The sequence below is a fragment of the Columba livia genome, unplaced genomic scaffold (genome assembly GCF_036013475.1).
Source record: "Columba livia isolate bColLiv1 breed racing homer unplaced genomic scaffold, bColLiv1.pat.W.v2 Scaffold_216, whole genome shotgun sequence".
NCBI lineage: Eukaryota > Metazoa > Chordata > Aves > Columbiformes > Columbidae > Columba > Columba livia.
This window is the reverse complement of record NW_027043253.1, coordinates 255,451-274,846: the sequence shown is the minus strand read 5'-3', so window position 1 is coordinate 274,846 and position 19,396 is coordinate 255,451. Positions and strand designations below refer to the sequence as shown.

Here is a 19,396-nt window from a genome sequence, read left to right as displayed (position 1 = left end):
AGAATCTCAGTGGCTTCTCCCAGTCCAGAGCCCTCGCCAAAAACAAGCCAGGGTTGGTGTGGATCAAAAGCCCCTGCCCAGAGCAGGGGGCAGCTCCGGGCCCACCTGGATGAACCTTTCCTGTCAGGGGAAGCACTCGCTCCCTCTCATCCGCTCCCACCTCCTTCCACTGGCACCAGCCAGCTCTTCAGATTGTGCAGGCAGCTCAAGAGCAGGGCCAGGACAGCTTGAGAGCCCAACGTGGGGCCCTCCAGCAGTGCAGACTCTCAGCACCTGCTGTTGCTCAGTAAGAACACATCCCAGAGCTCTGCAGGCTCCTCTGCCATTCTCCTCCCGTGCCGTGCTGACAGTTTGCACAGCGAGTGGGCAGACACAGACTGCAGGAGCAGCCTGGCCTGGCAGAAGCTCCCGCGGAGAACCTGGGGCACTCTGGGAGAGGAAACACTCAGCAGGGAGACACAGGAGGAGAGCAGGTCCATGCAAGAAGGAGGCAGGAGAAGAAGCTTTGAGGATCAAAGATACGGGGAAAGGCAACTCTGAGCAGCAGGTGTGGTTCGTTATCCCGACCTATGTTTTACTGCTTCTTGGTGCTCCTACCTCCAGAATAAGCTCAGGGGACCTCATGTAATCCATCAATGGCAGGGAATAGAAGAAGAGTTTGGCTTTGGCGTTCCGGAGGGATGGAGAAGTCCTGGAATGAATGACAGCAGCCCCTGGAAATTAAAACATGAGCAGAATCATCAGGCAGTGTCAGGAGGGATATTGCACTGTTGACTTGGACAAGGTTTCTCAGTTATCATCTATGTCCCACAGTTGTTTCCCCTCTTTCTTACTGGCACAGCCTCTCTGGAACACACAGCAAGGTGTCACTAAAATGTCGTATGGGGCCGTGGAAAAAGACAAGAACGTGAACAAGGCTTTCTGAGCTTCCCATGGGGTCTGGCCTGTTACACACTCTGTCAGTGGGTGCACTTTTAGGGCACAAATTGACTTCTCGTCCCTTCTCTCCCACCCCAGGGCAAGTTACAATACCCATCTTGTCAATCTGGACAGGAAGAGGTTTAGAACTGGTTTGTATGTACAATGTCACGGCACCTGCTGATTTCAGGGCGTAATCCGGCATCGGGACCTGCATTTCTTCCAGCTTCTCCAAAGCTTGATTGATGATCTCCTGAACAGCCTGGGAAGGAACACAAAGGAGAGCGCCTGTTGGAAGGAGAAGGACCGGGGCAAGCAGCTCCCCTGCAAGGCCAGCCAAGGTGAATGAGGACAAGGCCCGTTTCAGATAGAAGGAACGCCCACATTGCCTGGAAGCCTCCCAGGTTTGCTCTGCTCTGATTGTCGGGATCAGAAAGGGGGGGCTGCTCACTCCAGTGCTCTGAATGCTGGAGCTGTGGGACGGGGCTGTTCCTGTGCAGAGGCCCCAGGCCAGGCAGCATGGACAGACAAGCCTTCTGGGCATGCGATAGGCCTGGCTTAACTCTGCACTGCTGAGACCATTCTTTAATTCCAGTCCTCCCTTGAGGAGGACCCGAGATCTGGGCTCAGAGGAAGGTCCGACTCAGACAGCTGTCATTCCCGTCGCGCTCTCTGTTCCCCATAAGGAAGTGTGGAGCAATAGGAAAAGGAAGTGTGGCCATGACAGCACTTGTTCCAGCAGCACCAGCCTGTTGGCTGTGACAGGGAATGGAGTAGGATACGTGTGGATGGAGGATAAAACCCTCGAGCAGATCCTTCTGCCTTGTGCCCTTACCTGTCCGGTAACACCTGGGAGCTTTGCCTGCTTCACACCTTCCTGTAGAGCCTGCTCCGCGACATCCTTTGTGCTCCAACGCAGATGGTAAAGCTGTTCCTGGAGCTTATGGAGCTGGTCTGGCAGGGACAGGGTTTTGCTCAGGTCTTGTAACTGTGCTGCGGTGCTCCAGAGGCTTTCTTTGCCAAGTTGGCCCAAGTGGTAAATACCTGTGGGACACACACCAGAGCTTAAAACTTGGTCTAAGGCTGGGCTATGCCTCAGGCTGCCCGCTCCCCTTTCTGTGTCTCTCTCAAGTGCCCTAGTTGTCTCTCATTGTCTTTGACAGTGGCCATCATGGCGTACGGGCTCCGCAATAGATGGACGCTCCCTGCCCTGGACTGTGCTCCTTGTCCTGTAGAAGATTCTCAGCCCCTGGGGCAGGAGAGCTCAGCCACGGCCTCTCCCTGGCTGAAGAGAACTGGCTCAGCCCTCCTGGGGAAGGCAACTCAGCCCTTCCTCACCCACACCCGTCCCGCTGGAGCAGGGACTGGCACAGCTCTGTGGGGACTTTCTGCTCTTGGCTGAGCTCCTCTGCTCACAGCGGGGGAAGCGGAACAGGGCAGGATGGAGCCCTGAGTACTTCCTAAAGCACCATCCTCAGGCTGGAGCTCTGCAGAGACTCACCGAAAGAGAATAGACCGAGAAGCAGAACCAGGGTCGTTGCCTTGAGAGCCTTCATCTTCCTGCAGAGCAGATAAAGAAAAGGCTGGTGAAGCTGGCGGTTCCCGTGCAGATCAGCAGCAGACTGGAGAGCAGCAGCATGGACTCAGCCCTTGAGCCTGGCGTTCCTGCCGTGTGCATCAGCTTGGTCCTGCACCAGCTCCAGTCACTGCTGGAGGTGTCACCAGCTGCACCAGTGGGGGATTTGTCACGGCAAAGATTGTTTCCTTAGGGACAAAGGGCTCAAGGTTGACTCTGGACTAAGAGCAGGAGTTGCAACAGGACTTGTGTCCACATTTCACATCTGTGGGGCTGGAGAGGGATTCTCTGGAAATGGAAGGACACAACGAACGCCTGTTTCTCCTGCCCAGCATTCAATGGACACTTGTGCTGCTCCTGTTCTCCACCCTCTCAAGAGAAGGTTCAGCCTGTGCCCCTACAGTCCAACAGCTGCCAGGGGGGTGTGTGTCTCCCCTCTCGCAGCGTTTCTTTAGCAGCCGGGTTATCTCCGGCCCTTCTCTTGGCAGAACGGCAGACAAATGCAGACTGGAAAGAGGGAGGGAGGGCTGAATGTCAATGCGTGCTGGCAAGCAACGGGCAACCAAGGGAGCACCAAAGAAACTCCGGTGTCTGGGCCCTGCTGCCCTGAGCCTGATATGCCAAGACACAGCACACACCGCTCTGCAAGGGGGAAATTCCTCCTGCCTGTTCCAGGAGGCTCTCAACAGGCTCACAGCGACACTCATCAGGAATAAACAATCCCTTTTGTTCTCCTAGAGAACTCCTTGCACCCCTCTGAGGACTTTGGGCCCCTTTCCTGAGGCAGAGCCCTGGTGAGGAGCTGACCAGGTTTCCCAAGGAAACCTCCTCTGTCAGGAACACAAGTCAGACCCACGGCCAACAGAGGACACGCTGGTGTCCTTCTGGTCCCCGTGGAGAGGAAAACCAAGCAGGCTCAGGGACAGAACCCACCCTGCAGAGCACAACACAGGACTGAGCTGAGCTCTCACAATTGCTGCGGCAGGCTGTATCTGGGCCACCCCCTGGGACTCTCTCTGTCCCATCCAAAATGGACCTGTCCCTCATTCCGCAGAGATCAAAGGCTTCTGGGCCCAGCCCTGGTGTTCATGAAGAGACTGAAAGGCGGCTGCTGCCTTCCAGCAGCTCCAGACCCAGCTCTCAGGCTGCCCTCGTGTTCCTCTCCTGCCCACCCTCCACCCACCCCAGCTGACGAGGTGGAAAACACACCTGGGGAAAGGGGAGGAGGAGTTTTCAAACATACCCGTTCAGACCTTGAACCTTCTCTGGGTGTCCCTTGGTACCTGCTGAGGTGCAGGTAACAAGCATCTCACTCGCTCAGCAGTGAGCCAGAAACTCTGCGATCTCAGTTCCCTCAAGATCGAGAGTGGCCGAGGCGCAGGGAGACCCCTGGTCTTATACCCTGCTGTGCCGACCTCAGCGCTGATGCTGCTTTGTGACACAACGGCAGTGGCTGATGTCACAATGGAAGAGGCTGCACCTCGTTTGGAGGCAAAGTCCCACCTGACAGGAGCGGGTCTCGCAGTCCTCTCTGCAAGGGAAGGAATCCTTCACCACAGAACGACGGGAAAGGTAGAGGAACACGTTACTCTCAGATAACAGACTCTGTCACCACTCTTCCTCTTGCTGAACAAAGTTCAGACGGTGTTGGGAAACAACAACAAAAAAGCAAGATGTGCTCCTCAGGGAGCACATTGTATCAGCCGTTCAACAGTAAGTCCAACTCCCATCTGAACCTCAGGATAAGAAATGCTGGATTAAATTTCCAGGAGAAGGAAGGGTGTGAAATGGCAAGACCAGGAAACGTTCATGAAAGCACGGCCATTCAAGTCCACAGCCCTGATCACAGACCACCTGCCCTGGTACCTAAGGCAGTGATGTTCTCAGCTGATCCGCAGCCACTGACGTCCGAAAAACAGCACAAAGTCTCATGTTCTTCAGTGCCAAACATGTAGTTTGGAACTGAAACAGGGAAGAAAACCATCTACAGTCAGTCTGGTTTCATTGGAGGCCATCAGGACAAGTTGAGTTCACATTCACCAGGAGTCACAGCAGGTCCCACCCGTCCCTGCAGACCCCAACAGCGCTCCTGTGCAGGGTGCCGAGGAGCAGTAAGCACAGAACAAGAAACCTCCCTTCCAAAGAAGCCCCCAGCTGGCTCTTGAACCAAGCTGCACAGAGCAGCAGCTGAGAACAACCTCTGCCACAACTGCACCCGGCTCTGCCGTCTGCACAAGGAGACCAGCTCCTAAATGATCCCCAGCCCTACAGACACAGATCTTCCCCAGGGCAGGGATGAGGAAACACCAGAGTGCACGGACACCTGGTCATTCAGTTGAAGCTGCTGGGGAGAAGGACAGAGGACTAGAAAGAGACAAATGAGACAAGAGAGAAGACAGAGGAGCCCAGAGAGAAAGAAACACACAGGGAAAAGGATGGAGAGATGGAGAGATCAAGGCAAAAAGGGACAAGGAGCCGTGATGAGACAGGGAGGAAGAAACAGCAGGGCTGAGGAGCAGGACAGAGGGATGGGGAGTGGGGAGGAGGAGAAGCAGCAAGGGGGTAGAGAAAGACAGGGAGGGGGACGGACAGATGGAGAGACAAAAAGAAAGGCAGGGAACAGAACAAAGGGACTGAGAAACAAAGCAAAGTTCAGATCAAAATGAAGAGACTGGAAAGGGAAAACATGCAGCAATGAGCTGGAGGAAGAGGAAAAGAGGGCTGAGGAGCAGGAAAGAGGAAGAGAAGACAAAGAAAAGGCAGAGCCAGCTGGACAGGGGAGATATAGTGAGAAGGGATGGGGCCGGGAACAGGCAAGGAAGACAGAAAGACAAACAGGACAGAAAGACATCAAGAAGGAAAAGGGGCAGTAATCTGGACAGAGATGGAGAAAGAAGCAGCAGGGAAAGGGAAGACAGGCAGAAAGACGGAGAGGGAGCAGGAGAGAGAAAGAACAATAAGGGTTGGGGGTACAATAGAGATTGGGAAAAAATCCTGGGGTGGGCAGCAAGATGGAGAGGGAGTGAAAAAGAAGAAGGGCAGGAATAGGCGCAGGGAGCAGGACAGAGGGATACAGTGAGAAATGATGGGGCACGGAGCAGGACAGAGCAACAGACCAGAATGACGACAAAGAGAAACCAGGGATGGTGAGAACACAGAGGGGTGGAGACGGAGAGGGAGACACGAGAAACCCTGCACAGAGATTCAGAAGGGGGGAGGAATAGGTGAGGAAGCAGCAGAGGGACAGAGGGAGAAGAGATGAAGAGGAAGAAGGGCACAGTAGGAAAGAGGAGGGAGCAGGGAGGGACTGGGACACAAAACAGGGGGAAATGTCCCCAAGGGCCCAGGACTCACCACACTTGCTGCTCTCTGCACTGCCAGGCAAGCTGTGCAGTTCAGGCACTTCTGTCGTGAGAAATGCAGTTGTGATTCGTGCTGAGATGTTTGATGTTTACAGATACAACCAAATGAGGCTCGGGCTCTGAACCTGGAAAAAGGAAAAGGTGGGTAAGTTCTATGTAAAAAGTTCTGAAACTTGTTGATGAGGTTATATTGATAGAGGGAGCTAACATTTTCAGGGTTAACCAACCACATAATAAGGGCCTACTAACGAACTAACACTTGAAGGCACATAATGAGTATCTAGTTTAGAGCCACATATAACCAGTTGTGTTAAGAAAAACCAGAACCTCATCAAATGCCGAGATCAGAAGTTTTACAGCACCAGCTGTAACCTTGAGGAGACAAGACAGCCAAGATGGACAGCAAAAGGGGGCCAGTCTGGTTTCAGTTGACTTGGCAACTTGGGAGACCCATAGAGACCACAGAGACCATAGTGACCCAGAGACACCCACAGAGACCATAGAGACCATAGTGACCCAGAGACACCCACAGAGACCATAGAGACCCATAGAGACCACAGAGAGCATAGTGACCCATAGAGACCACAGAGACCATAGTGACCCAGAGACACCCACAGAGACCATAGAGACCCATAGAGACCACAGAGACCATAGTGACCCATAGAGACCACAGAGACCATAGAGACCCAGAGACACCCACAGAGACCATAGTGACCATAGAGACCACAGAGACCATAGTGACCCAGAGACACCCACAGAGACCATAGAGACCCATAGAGACCACAGAGACCATAGTGACCCATAGAGACCACAGAGACCATAGAGACCCAGAGACACCCACAGAGACCATAGAGACCATAGAGACCACAGAGACCATAGTGACCCAGAGACACCCACAGAGACCATAGAGACCACAGAGACCATAGTGACCCAGAGACACCCACAGAGACCATAGAGACCCAGAGACACCCACAGAGACCATAGTGACCCATAGAGACCATAGTGACCCAGAGACACCCACAGAGACCATAGAGACCCATAGAGACCACAGAGACCATAGTGACCCAGAGACACCCACAGAGACCATAGAGACCATAGAGACCACAGAGACCATAGTGACCCATAGAGACCACAGAGACCATAGAGACCCAGAGACACCCACAGAGACCATAGAGACCATAGAGACCACAGAGACCATAGTGACCCAGAGACACCCACAGAGACCATAGAGACCCATAGAGACCACAGAGACCATAGTGACCCATAGAGACCACAGAGACCATAGAGACCCAGAGACACCCACAGAGACCATAGAGACCATAGAGACCACAGAGACCATAGTGACCCATAGAGACCACAGAGACCATAGAGACCACAGAGACCATAGTGACCCAGAGACACCCACAGAGACCATAGAGACCCAGAGACACCCACAGAGACCATAGTGACCCATAGAGACCATAGTGACCCAGAGACACCCACAGAGACCATAGAGACCCATAGAGACCACAGAGACCATAGTGACCCATAGAGACCACAGAGACCATAGAGACCCAGAGACACCCACAGAGACCATAGAGACCATAGAGACCACAGAGACCATAGAGACCCATAGAGACCACAGAGACCATAGAGACCCAGAGACACCCACAGAGACCATAGAGACCACAGAGACCATAGTGACCCAGAGACACCCACAGACACCATAGAGACCCATAGAGACCACAGAGACCATAGTGACCCATAGAGACCGCAGAGACCATAGAGACCCAGAGACACCCACAGAGACCATAGTGACCCAGAGACACCCACAGAGACCATAGAGACCCATAGAGACCCTGCGCAGGCGCAACAGGGGAGGGTCAAGGAGGAGACTATGGAAATGGTTCTCTGAGACTCATTTTAATAAGAAGCGGGAAAGGTTATGAATATGTACAGGCGTTCCTGGGGTCATTGTGAATATGTAACACCTTACTGTATTTAAGCACACCTCTTATTGTTTCAAGGTGTGCGTGTTGGGCAGAGCGAATCCCCCGCGCACCCAGCGCTGTTTTGCTTATGCTCTAATGAACACGTGTTTAAGGAATACAATTAAGTTATTGGAATAAACGTTGTTCATCCATAGAAAAAGCCTAAGTTATTTATTTCATTGCTTTACAACAAGTGGTTGAATCTGCTATAGAACAGTTCAACCACCTCCTGTATAGCAAAGGATAAAAGAAAGTATGGATTTTTGTTGCATCTAATCCGCAACGCAAGTACCAATTAAAAATACATTAGCAGTGGGTTCCTTCAAATATTCCCTGTGCAGGCAGTTCCTGGCACGATTATATCAGCGTTCTTACTATTTTACAGGAGAAACACAGGGCACGGCTGATTGTGCCCACGTGCAGCGCAATGATCACACGAGACCATAGAGATCATAGAAACCATAGAGACCATAGAGACCCATAGAGACCATAGAGACCCATAGAGACCACAGAGACCCACAGAGACCCACAGAGACCCACAGAGACCCACAGAGACCCATAGAGACCCACAGAGACCCACAGAGACCATAGAAACCCATAGAGACCCATAGAGACCCACAGAGACCCACAGAGACCCACAGAAGTCTCTTTTTCCCGGGTAAAAGGCCCTAGAGAAGGAAAATCAGGCTCCGTGTGCAGAGTCTAAACAGAAACCCTTTTCAAACTGGTTAATTTTAAAAACCTACAACGGCTATAAAGTAGAAAAAAGAGCAGTGAATGTGCATAATGACACAATTAGAGGGTTTTCCAGTTCCATGATGTGCTCTTTTACTACAACGTGTCTGCTGGAGTGGATATCCTGGACACAAACAGGCGGGTTCCTGGTGTTGTGCCCATGGTGACTCATCCACTGTGGCCGTGGGTGTCAGGCCTTGATACCACAGACACAAAACCTTGGGAGGGAGGTGATCACAGGAAAACACTTAAAGATAAAGAGCCAGCAGACTTGATTTAGTCTTTATTTAAAAATACACATGGCTGCTGTCTTTTTTCCAGTTTAGCTAGGACGGGCTCCAATATCTCTATTAATTCTAATTACAACACATGACAAAAATTAAGGGGGGAAAGCTTTGTTTTTACAATGGTAAATACAGTCTAAATTGTAATTTGGGAAACAAATAAAGGGGTGTAGCAGATGAGGCACAGACTCTCTTTGAGATGCAGAAAGACATTTAATACAAACTCAGGTTTGCATGTGAAACATCGGGTACCTCTGTCCCTGATGTACCAATCCCATATCAATCCCTCTGTCCCTGATGTATCAACCCCGTATCAATCCCTCTGTCCCTGATGTACCAATCCCGTATCAGTCCCTCTGTCCCTGATGTACCGATCCCGTATCAATCCCTCTGTCCCTGATGCACCAATCCCGTATCAGTCCCTCTGTCCCTGATGTACCAATCCCGTATCAGTCCCTCTGTCCCTGATGTACCAATCCCGTATCAGTCCCTCTGTCCCTGATGTACCAATCCCGTATCAATCCCTCTGTCCCTGATGTACCAATCCCGTATCAGTCCCTCTGTCCCTGATGTACCGATCCCGTATCAGTCCCTCTGTCCCTGATGTACCGATCCCGTATCAATCCCTCTGTCCCTGATGCACCAATCCCGTATCAATCCCTCTGTCCCTGATGTACCAATCCCGTATCAATCCCTCTGTCCCTGATGTACCAATCCCGTATCAATCCCTCTGTCCCTGATGTACCGATCCCGTATCAATCCCTCTGTCCCTGATGTACCAATCCCGTATCAATCCCTCTGTCCCTGATGCACCAATCCCGTATCAGTCCCTCTGTCCCTGATGCACCAATCCCGTATCAGTCCCTCTGTCCCTGATGCACCGATCCCGTATCAATCCCTCTGTCCCTGATGCACCAATCCCGTATCAATCCCTCTGTCCCTGATGTACCAATCCCGTATCAATCCCTCTGTCCCTGATGTACCAATCCCGTATCAATCCCTCTGTCCCTGATGTACCAATCCCGTATCAGTCCCTCTGTCCCTGATGTACCAATCCCGTATCAATCCCTGTCCCTGATGTACCAATCCCGTATCAATCCCTGTCCTGATGTACCAATCCCGTATCAGTCCCTCTGTCCCTGATGTACCAATCCCGTATCAATCCCTCTGTCCCTGATGTACCAATCCCGTATCAATCCCTCTGTCCCTGATGTACCAATCCCGTATCAGTCCCTCTGTCCCTGATGTACCAATCCCGTATCAGTCCCTCTGTCCCTGATGTACCGATCCCGTATCAATCCCTCTGTCCCTGATGCACCAATCCCGTATCAGTCCCTCTGTCCCTGATGTACCAATCCCGTATCAGTCCCTCTGTCCCTGATGTATCAACCCCGTATCAATCCCTCTGTCCGTGATGTACCAATCCCGTATCAGTCCCTCTGTCCCTGATGTACCAATCCCGTATCAATCCCTCTGTCCCTGATGTACCAATCCCGTATCAGTCCCTCTGTCCCTGATGTACCGATCCCGTGTCAATCCCTCTGTCCCTGATGTACCAATCCCGTATCAATCCCTCTGTCCCTGATGCACCAATCCCGTATCAATCCCTCTGTCCCTGATGCACCAATCCCGTATCAATCCCTCTGTCCCTGATGCACCAATCCCGTATCAATCCCTCTGTCCCTGATGTACCGATCCCGTATCAATCCCTCTGTCCCTGATGCACCAATCCCGTATCAGTCCCTCTGTCCCTGATGCACCAATCCCGTATCAGTCCCTCTGTCCCTGATGCACCGATCCCGTATCAATCCCTCTGTCCCTGATGCACCAATCCCGTATCAATCCCTCTGTCCCTGATGTACCAATCCCGTATCAATCCCTCTGTCCCTGATGTACCAATCCCGTATCAATCCCTCTGTCCCTGATGTACCAATCCCATATCAATCCCTCTGTCCCTGATGTACCGATCCCATATCAGTCCCTCTGTCCCTGATGTACCAATCCCGTATCAGTCCCTCTGTCCCTGATGTACCAATCCCGTATCAATCCCTGTCCCTGATGTACCAATCCCGTATCAATCCCTGTCCTGATGTACCAATCCCGTATCAGTCCCTCTGTCCCTGATGTACCAATCCCGTATCAATCCCTCTGTCCCTGATGTACCGATCCCGTATCAATCCCTCTGTCCCTGATGTACCAATCCCATATCAATCCCTGTCCCTGATGTACCAATCCCGTATCAATCCCTGTCCCTGATGTACCAATCCCATATCAATCCCTGTCCCTGATGTACCAATCCCGTATCAATCCCTCTGTCCCTGATGTACCAATCCCGTATCAGTCCCTCTGTCCCTGATGTACCAATCCCGTATCAATCCCTCTGTCCCTGATGTACCAATCCCGTATCAATCCCTCTGTCCCTGATGTACCAATCCCGTATCAGTCCCTCTGTCCCTGATGTACCAATCCCGTATCAATCCCTGTCCCTGATGTACCAATCCCGTATCAATCCCTGTCCCTGATGTACCAATCCCGTATCAGTCCCTCTGTCCCTGATGTACCAATCCCGTATCAATCCCTCTGTCCCTGATGTACCGATCCCGTATCAATCCCTCTGTCCCTGATGCACCAATCCCGTATCAGTCCCTCTGTCCCTGATGTACCAATCCCGTATCAGTCCCTCTGTCCCTGATGTACCGATCCCGTATCAATCCCTCTGTCCCTGATGTACCAATCCCATATCAATCCCTGTCCCTGATGTACCAATCCCGTATCAATCCCTCTGTCCCTGATGTACCAATCCCGTATCAATCCCTGTCCCTGATGTACCAATCCCGTATCAGTCCCTCTGTCCCTGATGTACCAATCCCATATCAGTCCCTCTGTCCCTGATGTACCGATCCCGTATCAATCCCTCTGTCCCTGATGTACCAATCCCATATCAATCCCTCTGTCCCTGATGTACCGATCCCGTATCAGTCCCTCTGTCCCTGATGTACCAATCCCGTATCAGTCCCTCTGTCCCTGATGTCCCGATCCCGTATCAGTCCCTCTGTCCCTGATGTCCCTGATATTCCCCGCATAGTGTTTAACACAGAATAATGAGCTCCTAGTCAACTAAGAATTCTCATTCTCTGTTCTCCAAGTCAGGACCTATATTAATATATTACTGAGCTGTCGGTTTAAGACGGTGTAAAAACTCAGTGGGAGACGCCTCACGATCCTGTTTAATCTCAGAAGGTTTTGGCATATTTACAGCTTTAGGCACAGCGTGTCTAATCCCGTATAAAATGCACCGTCCATGCCAATGCAGCCTGTCCCCCGATATAAGGATATCAGGATCCCACCCTGGACTGACCAAGGGACAATTTTGATCTCATGTTCTCTGTGTATTCTACACCAATAGCTGTTCTTCAACAAACCTTTGACTGGTTTCCATTTCTTTCCCTCATTATCCTTTTTCAAAACAAATGGATCTGAAGGAGATAAATACAATGCATAATTAACACTATGTATTGTGTAATATGCCTTATGTAATACGCAATATATGATTTAAAATGGATATATTATTATATATTACATGTAGCGCATTATTATACTACACATCTCAAAGTACACCCACATAGACCTGTGCAGCATATTAATATTATTTACAGTGGTCACCATTAATTACAATATTCAATCAGATTCTCCCTGGTTGACTCCCTGTTGAACACCAAACGATCCTTTTCCAATGTCAGAAAATACAGCCCGGGGGGGATTTCTCCCGAATCCTCCTGCCGATTGTCCACTACCTACTTCACAATCACATTAACAGACAATTGGTGAACCGTAAGTACTGGACTAAATGCGCAGACGCGAATGCGCAGACCCAAGGCGCTCATGTCGCCCACGTCTCGCGCAGGCAGCGTGCCAACCCAACCAGACAATGAAAGTGCCTTATCTCATTGATGGGGTTTTACCCGCGTCCCGAGCTGGTCCGAGGATCTGTGGTCCCTCCCGGGAATTTCCCGGTGCCGGCACAAGGTCCCAGAGATCCTGGGGACCACGGGAGGTCAGGCAGATCATCCCATCCTCGTCGCCAGAACATGATACCGAAAAGTCGGCAAAGAGACTCTTTAACACTGGCCGTACTTCACTGGCAGTAATTCCTCCTGGATTCACACCCTCTGTGGATGGCACGGGTGCCAACTGTTGGCAATCAGGGCAGGACATAAGAACGCTCCTGGCCTGATCCACTGTCATTTGAAATTGTCGTTTTAACGCCTTTGCACTCTGGTGAAAGGATTCATGTGATCATTCAGCTTGCTGCAAGGCTTCAGGCACAGTGAGCAGCACAGCTGGTGCATCGGCCCTCCTATTGCCTAACGCAAGAGGTCCTGGAAGGGCCGTGCGAGAGCGGGCGTGCATTGCATAAAAACCATGATGTCTATGATTTATTAGAAACCATAGCATTCCCAATTCAGCCATCGAAAGAGGATTATCCTCTTCCTTAAGAAAAGAAGCTTCCAGGCGGTTAAGTATGCCAGCTGCATAATATGAGCCAGTTCCAACATTCCAAGGTTTGTTACAGAACACCTCACAGCGATCCCAACAGCTGTCAGCTCAAGAACTTGTTTGACCCTTGGTCTCTTGTTCTACCTTGTGTTTGCAGCACTGGGTATCTGAGTTCAGCCACGTCATTACAACTTTACGTGAGCGACCAGAGCCATCAGTAAATACAGTCTTGTCACTTACTGGTCGTTGCTGACAACAGCGTTTGCCATACAAGGGTAAATTACCAATTTCAGCCCACAGTTTATGTTGAGGGTAATAAACTGATATGTTCCCTGCGTATGTTGCCGATGCAACCTGGAAATTCACATCTTCAGTTAATTACCATTGCAAATTCTCCTTCGTTGTAGGAAGAAATATACCTTCAGGTCTATCCCATACATAGCATATAAACATTCTCTGCCTTTCATTATTGGTTTTGCATACATTTCTTTTCTTATCCAAACTGTTTTCATTGGTGTGTGAGCTAGAAAAACCCACACGGCTACAACCACCTTTCTCCCTCCTTGAGCTCTCCTGACCTGCGGTTCCACCACCGGTGTCTTCTCTCTTGATCCCTCTTGACTGGCAGGTGCGCTCCAACCCTCTTTATCCATCACTCTTCCTCACAGGTTCACCTCCTTCCTTGCTTTTCCTTTGCACGCTGCTCCCCTGAAGAGAAACACACGGAGGACTGAGCTACAGCAGCCCAAGGGCACTACAGTCAGACAGGGGCTGAGTCCGGGGCTGACACCTCCCCACACCCCACAGCGCGCCCACCTTGCCTTGGCACCAGCCCCTTGCACAGCCCTTCCCCTCAGCTCTGCCCTCCCTGCAGCACAGTTTCCGCACGTGCCCTGCTCAGGCTGGACCCCAACGTCATGGGTTAGAGATGTCACAGCCCAGTACAAATGCCCACGGCCCTCACCTGCTCTTTGGTACTTGCTGGACCCCAATGTCACGGGTTAGAGATGTCACAGCTCAGTACAAATGCCCACGGTCCTCACCTGCTCTTTGGTACTTGCTGGACCCCAATGTCACGGGTTAGAGATGTCACAGCTCAGTACAAATGCCCACGGCCCTCACCTGCTCTTTGGTACTTGCTGGACCCCAGTTCCACGGGTTAGAGATGTCACAGCTCAGTACAAATGCCTACGGTCCTCACCTGCTCTTTGGTACTTGCTGGACCCCAATGTCACGGGTTAGAGATGTCACAGCCCAGTACAAACGCCCACGGTCCTCACCTGCTCTTTGGTACTTGCTGGACCCCAGTGTCACAGGTTAGAGATGTCACAGCTCAGTACAAATCTCCTCAAGATTCCACCTACACCAACTGCTGACAAACACACGCTGTCCTCACCAAAGCCAAACGCTGCGACAACCAGCGACAACTCAAATCCGCGTGTGCGGCGCAAAATCGCAGGTGTGAGCTGACGCAGAGCTGGGCTTGACAGCTGCAGAGCGTGCACCCTGTGGCTCAACGTGGCCAGTCACTGCCATTCCGCCTTCTCCCTGGAGAAGCGCATGAGCACAGGCTGCTTCAAGGCACCATGTGAACGGTTTGGATCTCCGGGTCTCTGAGGGCGAGAGTAACAAATGTGATCTGTGTGTGGCGCAGGAGCTTCCCGTCCACTTGCTCCTCCATTCAGTCAGGTGCTGCAAGAGAGGGACAGAGAAAGAAACAGTTAGGACCGGATTAACAACCTCCTCATCCCTGTCCCCAAACCTGCAGGCGGCCTAGGAGGCCTGATCTAAGTTTGGCTCTTCTCCCTCTCTTTGCTGGAATACTTCACCGCACAAATTTCTGTCATGAACACTCTCTGAACCAACCTGATGTGTTCATAGTTCCCAGCCCAGCGTCCATTCCTCAAGGTACCTCAGCATTTCCCTTTGGAACCACACCTGAGTGCCATCCCGTCCTGAGCTACCTCAGCATTGCCCACTGCAGCCTCCCCGACGCCATCTCCTCCCTGAGCTCCCTCAGCCTTTCCCGCCAAAGCCTCCCCGATGTCACCCCTCCCTGAGCTCCCTCAGCCTTTCCCGCCAAAGCCTCCCCGATGTCACCCCCTCCCTGAGGTCCCTCAGCCTTTCCCGCCAAAGCCTCCCCGATGTCCCCCCTCCCTGAGGTCCCTCAGCCTTTCCCGCCAAAGCCTCCCCGATGTCACCCCTCCCTGAGCTCCCTCAGCCTTTCCCGCCAAAGCCTCCCCGATGTCCCCCCTCCTTGAGCTCCCTCAGCCTTTCCCGCCCAAGCTCCTTCCGCGCCGTCCCGCCCTCAGGCTCCTCCGCCGCTCCCGCCGCTCCCCCCGTTCCCGGCCCCTCCCCGCGGCAGCGCCGCCCCCGCCCCTCGCGCCCCCTGGCGCCCCCACGGCGGCCCCGGCCCCGCCTGCGCCGCTCCCGACCCGGCGCTGCCCCCTCCCGCTCGCTTTCCTCCCTCTGCCCTGCGGCACCGCGGGCTCCCCCCTCCGCCCCACGGCCCCGCCCGAGCCCCGCGCAGCGCTCAGCCCGGGGCTCCCTTCCCTCACAGCCGCCCGCGTGTTTCCCCCTCGCCCCTTGCCCGGCCCGGGGCCGCGCTCTTGCGGCTGGCTGCCCCTCGCCTTCCTCCTGCCGAACCCAGCCCGTCCCTCCCCCTCCAGCCTCCCCCCTCAGCCGGGACCGGGGCGGCCCCGTCCAGTCTCCCCGCTGTCCGCCCGCCCCTCGCTCACCGCCGGCCGCGCCGCTCCTCGCGCGCTGCTCCCGCCGCCGCACCGGCGGCACGCGCTCCTCGGCCCGCGCGCTTCCGCAGCGTGGCCCCGCCCATCCCGCGCAGGAGCCAATCCCGTCCGCGCCCGCCACCGGGCCCCGCCCCCCTCCCGGCCCGGAGCCGCCGGCGGCCGCAGAGCGGCGCTGTCCGCCCGCAGCGCGGCCCCGGCCCCGGCGGGTCAGCGGCAGCGGGGCCGGGAGCGCCCGGGCTGCGCCCGCCCGGGACGGCCCGGGACCGAGGGCTCCGCCGCTGCAGCCCGTTTCGTGCCGTTTGCACCCCGGCTTACACGGCTGCAGCCTTCCTGCTGCTGCAGCTCACACATCTTTCTTCCTTCTAACCGCACAGCATATCACACTCACAAACGTTCTGTGCTCGTTGGCATAAGAACACCTGCAGAAGAATCTACAAACATTACACAGATATACCACCAACCACAGCTTTCTGAGCTTTCAGGTTAAAGTTCTGCAGATACCCATGTTTCAATCAAACAGACACCACCAGCAGAGCTGCTGCCTCTGCCGTCTTTGCTCAGAAAGCAGTGACAACACCAGAAAACACATTGCCAGCCGGTGCTTTGACCAGTGAAGGTGGGATCTACAAAAGTCTGATTGAACCAAACAGCCTGAGGTCTTTATCAAGCTGCATATCTGCCAGGAATGCTGAAATGCAAGAGTTTACTCCTGCACTATTCCACAATGGAATAGCCGCTTCATATCAAAAATCATCTCAAAGTTCCAAACCGGTACATTAAAAAGCTGTCACTAGGTATCAGAAGACCACTGCAAGATCTTATTGCTTTTGAGTTAAATCATAATGTTTCAATAAACCAAAACCCAAACAGTTTCTGCAGTCTGTTGCTCATCCTCCTGTTCATTCATTAGCACTGCAGCAATCAGATTTTATATGACGTGTCAACAGAGGCGATTGAAAAACCCCAAGCAAAACTTATTGAAGCCCACGGAGCCCCAGCCTCCCTGCCCCCCCCACCCTGAGCCCCACGATCAGCACCTGGTGCGGGAGAGGAGCAAAACTCAACAGACAGAACCAGAAATGCGACTACGGGGAGAAGGAAACACCAAGGGAGTTACAGCTTCCTTAACTACTTTATTGGTCCAAGGTACACATATTTATACAGATAACTAGATAAAGCATCCCAGATACAGCATCCCAGATAAAGCATCCAAGATACAGATTCCGAGGTACAGCATCCCGGATACAGCATCCTGTATACAGCATCCAAAATACAGCATCCTAGATCGAGCATTCCAGATACAGCATCCCGGATAGAGCATCCCGGATACAGCATCCTATATACAGCATCCTAGATACAGAATCCTAGAACCAGCATCCCAGATAAAGCACCCCAGATACAACATCCTAAATACAGCATCCAAGATTCAGCATCAGATACAGTATCCCAGATACAGGATACCAAATATAGTATCCTAGATACAGCATCCCAGATAGAGCATCCCAGATACAGCATCGTAGATACAGCATCATAGATACAGCATCCTAGATACAGCATCCCAGATACAGCATCCAAGATACAGCGTCCTAGATATAGCATCCCAGATACAGCAACCCAGATACAGCATCCTAGATAAAGAATCCCAGATACAGCATCCCAGATACAGCATCCCAGATACAGCATTCCAGATACAGCATCACAGATACAGCATCCCAGATACAGCATCCCAGATACAGCATCCTAAATACAGCATCCCAGATACAGCATCCCAGATACAGCATCACAGATACAGCATCATAGATATTGCATCCTAGATACAGCATCCTAGATACAGCATCCCAGATACAGCATCCTAGATACAACATCGCAGATACAGCATCCCAGATACAGCATCCTAGATACAGCATCCAAGATATAGCATCAGAGATATAGCATCATAGATATTGCATCCTAGATACAGAATCCTAGACACAGCATCATAGATACAGCATCCTAGATACAGAATCCTAGACACAGCATCATAGATACAGCATCCTAGAGACAGCATCCTAGATACAGCATCGGAGATACAGCATCCCAGATACAGCGTCCCAGATACAGCATCCCAGATACAGCATCATAGACACAGCATCCTAGATACAGCATCCTCGATACAGCATCCAAGATACAGCATCCCAGATACAGAATCCCAGATACAGAATCCTAGATACAGCATCATAGATACAAAATAGTAGATACAGCATCCAAGATACAGCATCATAGATATTGAATCCCAGATACAGCATCCCAGATACATCATCCTAGATACAGCATTCCAGATAAAGTATCCTAGATACAGAATCCTAGATACAGCATCCCAGATACAGCATCCTAGATACACCATCCCAGATACATCACGCCAGATACAGCATCCTACATACAGCATCCTAGATACAGCATCCTAGATACAGCATCCCAGATACAGCATCCAAGATACAGCATCCTAGATACAGCATCTGAGATATTGCATCCTAGATACAGCATCCCAGATACAGCATCCTAGATACAGCATCCCAGATACAGCATCCCAGATACAGCATCCTAGATACAGCATCCCAGATACAGCATCCCAGATACAGCATCATAGATATTGCATCCCAGATACAGCATCCTAGATACAGCATCCTAGATACAGCATCATAGATACAGCAGCCCAGATACAGCATCATAGATACAGCATCCTACATACAGCATCCTAGATACCGCATCCAAGATACACGATCCCCAATACAGAATCCCAGATACAGCATCCTAGATACAGCATCCTAGATACAGCATCCCAGGTACAGCATCCCAGATCCAGCATCATAGATACAGCAGCACAGATACAGCATCCTAGATACAGCATCCTAGATACAGCATCCCAGATACAGAATTCCAGATACAGCATCCCAGATACAACATCCCAAATAAAGCATCATAGACACAGCATCCTAGATACATCATCCTAGATACAGCACGCCAGATACAGCATCCCGGATACAGCATCCCAGATACAGCATCATAGGTATTGCATTATAGATACAGCATCCTAGATACAATAGACCATATACAGCATCCTAGATACAGCATCCCAAATACAGCATGCCAGATACAGCACCCCAGATACAGCATCCTGGATACAGCATCCCAGATACAGCATCCCAAATACAGCATCATAGATACAGCATCCTAGATACAGAATACCACATACAGCATCATAGATACAGCATCCTAAATACAGCATCCCAGATTCAGCATCTCAGATACAGCATCCTAGAGACAGCAT

The 19,396-nt window shown here is 51.9% G+C and overlaps 1 long non-coding RNA gene across 1 annotated transcript; it reads right to left on the bottom strand.

The window, feature by feature from the left end:
• Nucleotides 1-5,733: 5,733 nt before the first annotated feature.
• On the bottom strand, nt 5,734-15,029 carry LOC110356510 (uncharacterized). The gene is made up of 3 exons (XR_010469426.1): nt 14,739-15,029; nt 13,921-14,050; nt 5,734-5,981 (listed from the first exon to the last, which is right to left on the bottom strand). It is a non-coding gene; the product is annotated as an uncharacterized LOC110356510 (long non-coding RNA).
• Nucleotides 15,030-19,396: the final 4,367 nt, after the last annotated feature.